Source organism: Amblyomma americanum, chromosome 6 (genome assembly GCF_052857255.1).
Source record: "Amblyomma americanum isolate KBUSLIRL-KWMA chromosome 6, ASM5285725v1, whole genome shotgun sequence".
Classification (NCBI taxonomy): Eukaryota; Metazoa; Arthropoda; class Arachnida; order Ixodida; family Ixodidae; genus Amblyomma; species Amblyomma americanum.
Genome location: NC_135502.1, coordinates 22,410,607 through 22,417,305, shown reverse-complemented (window position 1 = coordinate 22,417,305; position 6,699 = coordinate 22,410,607).

The window sequence follows — 6,699 nt, the reverse complement described above, 5'->3', positions numbered from 1 at the left end:
CACCGGTCGAAATTTAGAAAAACGCTGCTTAAATTCAGAAAAGTGCAGTGCCTATGTCTACTGAGGCCCAAGTACTTTGTACAATCTGAATTTTTCCTTCACAGATCGACAGCTGAATCAAGGTTTCAGCCGCTACGCATTAAAACTAACAGAACTAAGCTTGTACGCCTACGTATCAGAGTCAGAAGTATCAATGGCGTCTATACGATGCAAATGCAATCTGTTCTTAAGGCGCTCGTACAGAATGGTGTCATTAAAAACCTATGTGTCGAGCCTCGGGTGCACCAAGACTCGACACTATTGGAGAAGCATAGCTTGATGGGCCAAGTGGTGCATGATCACGGAAAAAACCAGCAGAAAAGAACGCGTTCGCAAGAAGAAGTAGACAGGACGACGCTGGAAACACTAGATACTAACTACAACAACGTGCTTTTAGAGGCATCATGCAAAATTAAGTAAATGTGAAAATCTGAGCTTCACGGTATTAGGAAGAAAATCACTCTGATTATTAAGTGCACGGTACTGTACTGACACGGAAAACTCATGCTGCTTCCACCGCTCGAATAAAAAGAAGTTACGAGTAGATGTGCGTTAAGTGTGTGGGCGGCGGTACGCGTTCAGTTATAATGTAGCGCTCGTTATTAACCTTGTTGTAAGACACAGAAAATCTGCTTGCGACAACGTTGCTAAAGAATGCGTTGCCAAAGTTTGCTCATTCGGACAGCACTTGAGTACACTACTGATTGCTGAAGGTTTTGGTTTGGTTTGTTAGGTTTTAACGTCCGAAAGCGACTCGAGGGACGCCGTAGTGAAGGGCTCCGAAAATTTCGACCACCTGGGGTTCTTTAACGTGCACCGACATAGCACAGTACACAGACCTTTAGCATTTCGCCTCCATCGAAATGCGACCGCCGCGGCCGGGATCAAACCCGCGTCTTTCAGGTCAGAAGCCGAGCGCCATAATCAATGAGCCACCGCGGCGGCTCCAAAGCAGCATAGGGTTAAAGCCCACGTATGATGGGGAGGGAGAACTTGGTCTTGTGGTGTGATCACCCACTCACCTTGTTCCTTCAAGATCACTGAACGCCTGCCGAAGAGCACTGCTGGAATCACTCGGAATAACACCACCGGCCCTGATGTCGTCGCAGACGCTTCAAGGCACGGCGCGAGCTGGAACACACTGTTATCTTGGAATCAGCCTATATCACTTATCGCTTGAGACGGGCCCCTTCACTGCGTCACCCAGAATCGCTTCCTTTCAACTTTCCTCCTCTCTCGCCCATGGTAGCTGCTTCTGTATCTCCCTTCGACAAGGCTTGGTAAAGCCTTGATATTTCTTCTTGTGATGATAAGAGTTATATCCGCTGACGACTATGTGGTGAAAAGAAAATAGAACGAGTGGCAGTTCAAAGGAAGCAGTTGTGTCAGGTACGAAGCATAGAAAAACTAAAAAGAAATTATGGGACGCTTAACGCGCCGCTTTTGAGGGTATGACTCTATAGCGCTAATGGCACCCTTCAGCGGTTTCTCTTCACACAGTCACCGTTCTTTGTTCACATTACCACATTTGTCGCAACGATCACAATACAGTTTCCACATCCTTGTCTTTGAACGTTTCCACACTGCAGCTTATGCACATAATGATATTCCAATTAGTATATCATTAGCACGCCTCTAGGTCATTCCACTAATTACCCCATTATTAAACTTAAAATTAAGCGAACACCACACACACATCACCTCCCTCCCCCCCTGTCTTGTACCAGAGTCAAGCAAACGTGCCTATGTAGCCTAGTCGGTAACGTGCCTGGATGGCGACCCAGGGGTCGTGGGATCGAGTCCAGACTATAATTCAATGAAGTTCTTCTTTTCGTGAAACCAAATACCTTTTAAAGTTAAGTAATTGGAGACACGTGTCGACCTTTAATTCGCATTCCTTTTTACAAGTATTTTAATTCCAGACATACACGCACGACGTCAGGCGTGACGTGGGTTTCTCGACACAACAATGCCGCAGGGACGACGCCGAGTTCTCCACTGAACGGGAGCCTTAATGCTGCCGCGCTTAAAGAACTCTGGCCATCCACCCGAAACCTTCAAAAGCGGCTTCTGGGCAGGACACATCTACTTACAAACACTTATAAATTTCCAGCGAAAACAAATTGTGCAGTTGCGCGTGTGCATATGGTATCGCGTTTCTGTAAAGCTCCCATACCCTGGCTTCAGCCCCCCATTGAACAACGTTGGTGCAGTAAGTGCAGGTTAAATAAACATACAAACCACAAAGACGCAACTACTGCTTGCACGCAGCACATAGCTTCAGCTCTCTAGGCAGGCCTCCTGCACGTTATAAATCGACGGCTTATTAGTGCTGGCGTTAGTGAGAGGCACAAGCTGACAGGGAAGACTTCTTCGGTTTTTTGTTTGCTTCTTTCGTTGTACTGTAGGACATGATTAAGAACAAAAAACCGCAGTCACAAAGGAAAGCAAAGGGTAGACGCAATAATGCAGTACTAGTAATTACAGGGAACTTTCACCCTTGTCACTTAAAAGGCTGAAATGCTCAAAAGCATTCCGCGGCGGGGTCACAAGGTCATGCTTGAACATGGCACGCGACAAGAAATACCAGCGACAATAGGGGTCACATGTTTCCTCAAGGGCGTGTTGTGCGCGCTGCTTTGTGCTATGGCTAGAGGAGGCAGGGGTGCAGCACGTCTGGGCGGGCCAGCTCCGTGTTTGCTCCGTCGGCGCCATGGGCCAGGCTGCGATTAAGGATGGCAAACATGCCGGGAGCGGTGCCACTGGGAAAAGCAGCGACCTTCGCCATCTGTGCCCGACAAAGTGTCCAGCTGTTGGACCTCTGCACTAGCGCGGCCGTCACTTATCCAGTGGAAGCGCACTGCGCGTTCACACCACGGGCCAACCACGACGGCCGGCGTGGCATGTCCTTGAGATGGCCTGCTTAGATACCACGCAGCTGCGGTGCTCTGGTCCACGCTTATGGGGACAACGCCAACAGCCCGCTTTATAGAAAGCGTCAACCGTGGAGGTTGAGTCCGGTGAGTTGAAAATGAAGGATTTTGTTGCTCCCTGTAATCGACAATTTTTATGTGGCGTGCATCGCATCATCATTTTCAAAAGCGTCAGCCTGATTACACCCACTGCAGAGCAAAGGCCTCTCCCATGCCTCTCCAATTAACCGTGTCCTGTTCAGGCTGCGACTGCTGTATCCCCGCAAAACCTCTTAATCTCCTCCGCCCATATAACCTTCTGCCGCCCCCTGCTACGTTTTTTTTTTCTCTTGAATCTCTTTTCGTGCATCGCATAGAACTGTTGAAATGAGAAAATGTCACAGAAATTTCAGTACAGAAATTACACAAATTTCATCATCATGTCCTTTATTTTTTATGAGAATGGGGCAAACTTAAAAAGGCGAAAAATGGGAAGAGGCGTGCTTGAATTTGAATCGGGAAGCTCGCAGAAAGAGAGAGCGAGATTAGGTAAAAGGCGTGGTTCCGGGTTTATGGAGGTTTAACGTCCAAAAGCGACCCAGGCTATGACAGACGCTATAGTGGAGGGCTCCAGATAATTTCGACCACCTTCGATTCTTTAACCTGCATTCACATCGCAAAGTAAATGGGTCTCTAGCATTTCGCCTCCATCTAAATGCAACCGCCGCGACCGAGATCGAACCCGCTTCTTTCCGGTTAACAGCCGAGAACCACAATCACTGAGCCGCTGTGGCAGCTTTTTAGGGAAAAGGGAGCATGTTTGGTCTAGTAGAGTACCTAATGAGGAGGCCTATCTCAGGTGATATACAATGTTGTGAACAGCAGAAGACGGGTGTGAAATTAATTATAATACATCACAGTGAAACAATTTCAGCAGAAAACACAACACCCACTTCCGCAGAGTGCCCCGCCGCGGTGGCTCAGTGGTTAGGGCGCTCGACTACTGATCCGGAGTTCCCGGGTTCGAACCCGACCGCGGCGGCTGCGTTTTTATGGAGGAAAAACGCTAAGGCGCCCGTGTGCTGTGCGATGTCAGTGCACGTTAAAGATCCTCAGGTGGTAGAAATTATTCCGGAGCCCTCCACTACGGCCCCTACTTCTTCCTTTCTTCTTTCACTCCCTCTCTTATCCCTTCCCTTACGGCGCGGTTCAGGTGTCCAACGATATATGAGACAGGTACTGCGCCATTTCCTTTCCCCCAAAAAACCAATTATCATTATTATTACTTCCGCAGAACAATTCACCGCACACGGCAGCGACGCACGTAGAGATGCCTAATGCGCAGCCGCATAAGCATTTACCAAGCACTTTATCGTGGCAGACGTGAGATCGTCGGATCAGCAGCAGTCAGCAGGCGAGATTCAGCGTGATCGTGAGCGTGAGAAGAAGCGCCAGCGAAGAGGTTCAGTCGTAGTTGAGGCAGAGCGCGAAGCCGCTGGCCTTCGTGGTCAGGCAGAAAGTCGTGGCCAGATGAACGCAGCATACGTTTGGGAGTATCGGTAGCTTACGAGAGAAGCATCCGCCCTAGACATCTCCATGTCCGCGCCCGGACCGTCATTAGAGCAGCAGCCTGCTAAACGTGCGCTAACGAATCGGCACTCTGTTCGCAAAGCCGAACAACAGCAGATGGCCACCGTGGGGACGAGTTTTCCTTGAATTGTTCGTGTTAAGCTGTCCCTCAGACTGTAGATTTTTTTTTCTACAACCACTGACCACCGCATATGCACGTGTCATTTAGCATTCGTTGCCTTCATCGTGTTGAGTGGGTCGAATCCACTTCAAAACAAACGTGGATCCCAGTAATCTAAAATTTTTCCTCTCTTCCTTCAGCCGTGGCCGGTCCTATCCAGGCAAGTTTCCTAACCCGACATTCCATCAGACGATCGGCCGCCCTCCATTACTTTCCCCTTGCCTTGGTATATCTGTGTATACGACTCCCAAATAATTTCCGTTTAGCAGTTCTCGACAACGAAAAGTTCGAACCTCTTTCCCACCCCTCCGATTCAAATTCGTTACATTGGTGATGTCATTGAGTATCGTGGTCCTGCTTCAATCTTCCTAGTTTTTGTTTTCGTCTTTTTCGAGCAATAAATATGATAAATATGCACTAGGCGTTGCACCAAAAAGAACTGAGCAGGAATGCTCATTTTTTATTAATCTGAACAAAAAAAAATGACCTGACCTTCACTGCGCTACACTTAAGGATATAATGAGTTGTGGAGACACCCGTGTTTTTTTTGTTATTTTCTCGTTTGTATGCATTTTGTTATGAGAAAAAGTACCAAATTTTCATTAGAAAATTGTAACCCATCAAGCTAGACTAGCTTCCCTTCGACCTCAATGTACTCTTAGGCCTATTTCGCCATTCTCAGCAGCGGCCGAAAGGTCCCTCATGACGACACGTCTCGTTTTCAGTACACTGAGGCAACGGCCTATTAAACAACCAAGTTATTTGTTAAGTTTAATGACGTCACTGCGCTGTCCTTAATGTTAGAAGGGGGCAACAAAATGCAATGTCTCAATATATCTGGCAGTTCGTGCATCCTCTTCCGCGCCGTTTTCTTCTTTAAACCTTTACTCGGTACAATGAAAACAAAAAGATCCAAAATAAAAGCTGCGGCATATTTATTAATCGCCAATCAGCCTAGAGCGTTCCATTCGCCAGGTTTCCGTTCTATCGAAGCCAGACACCTCGAAGACGTATTCTTTCTTTGAGAAGCACGATTTCTTGTTTTTCAGAGAAACGTACACGTTTTGCGCCTGTGCTGTGCAGCAGTGCAGTGCCACCGTGCGATGCAACCGCACAGACAGCTTCAGTATCTGCAAGCAAAACTGTTGAACTCGACTGCGCTTCCCGGAATTTAAAACTTTTTTTGCGTTCTTTTCAGTGGCCGTCTGAGTTTCTTCACAGTGCGACTACCCGGAAAAAAATTTAAGCTAGACGAATCGGTCACGTTCGTCGCTTTACGAGGGCGCAACAAAAATTTTGTACCGAAGCTCAGATTATCTCATGAATGATTCAACGAAATAAACCAGTCGCATATGCATGTAACTTGATTCGGCCTACATCTTATGCGAACGTGTCGCTCCATTGTCTTTCTGCTTTATGCGTACAACTCAGCCCAGTCGTTCGGTTCAGCTGGCGGCCCGCAGTCTTCTTAGGATGAGTGTGACCTATTCGCGGTTGAATAAACGGAAAGCACTCTCGCCGAACCGGACATCACACAACCTGAATAAAGAATAACCGGATTTTGAATAGAAAAGAACGCCGCCCGTCTGGTGAAAGCGCAAGTCGCGTTAAAGGCGCGACGCGAGCAGCCTGTAGTTTCTTCTGGGGAATAATAACGAGCCTGTGAGCCACCATTGCGCAAAGCTGTAGAAAGAGGTGCTCACAGCCGGTATGCAGAACGAGTAAGCCCCCCTCACGAAGTACATAATTTGGGACTTGCATAATAGTTCCTTAATGAAAAATGAGTACTTCAGCCCTGCTGGCTGAATGAGTGTTTCAGCCCTGCAAACAAATATTATAAGTGCGAACAGAGGAAAAAATGATCGTAACTAATTGCAATACGTCTCACTTGCTCCTGTACGGCGCCACAACTTTCTAAGCAGATGCAAGGTTAGAACGGTTTTATATTCAGACTGCGTGCATTCCTCTTTTTATTGAAAAACACATAACATAAGCTGT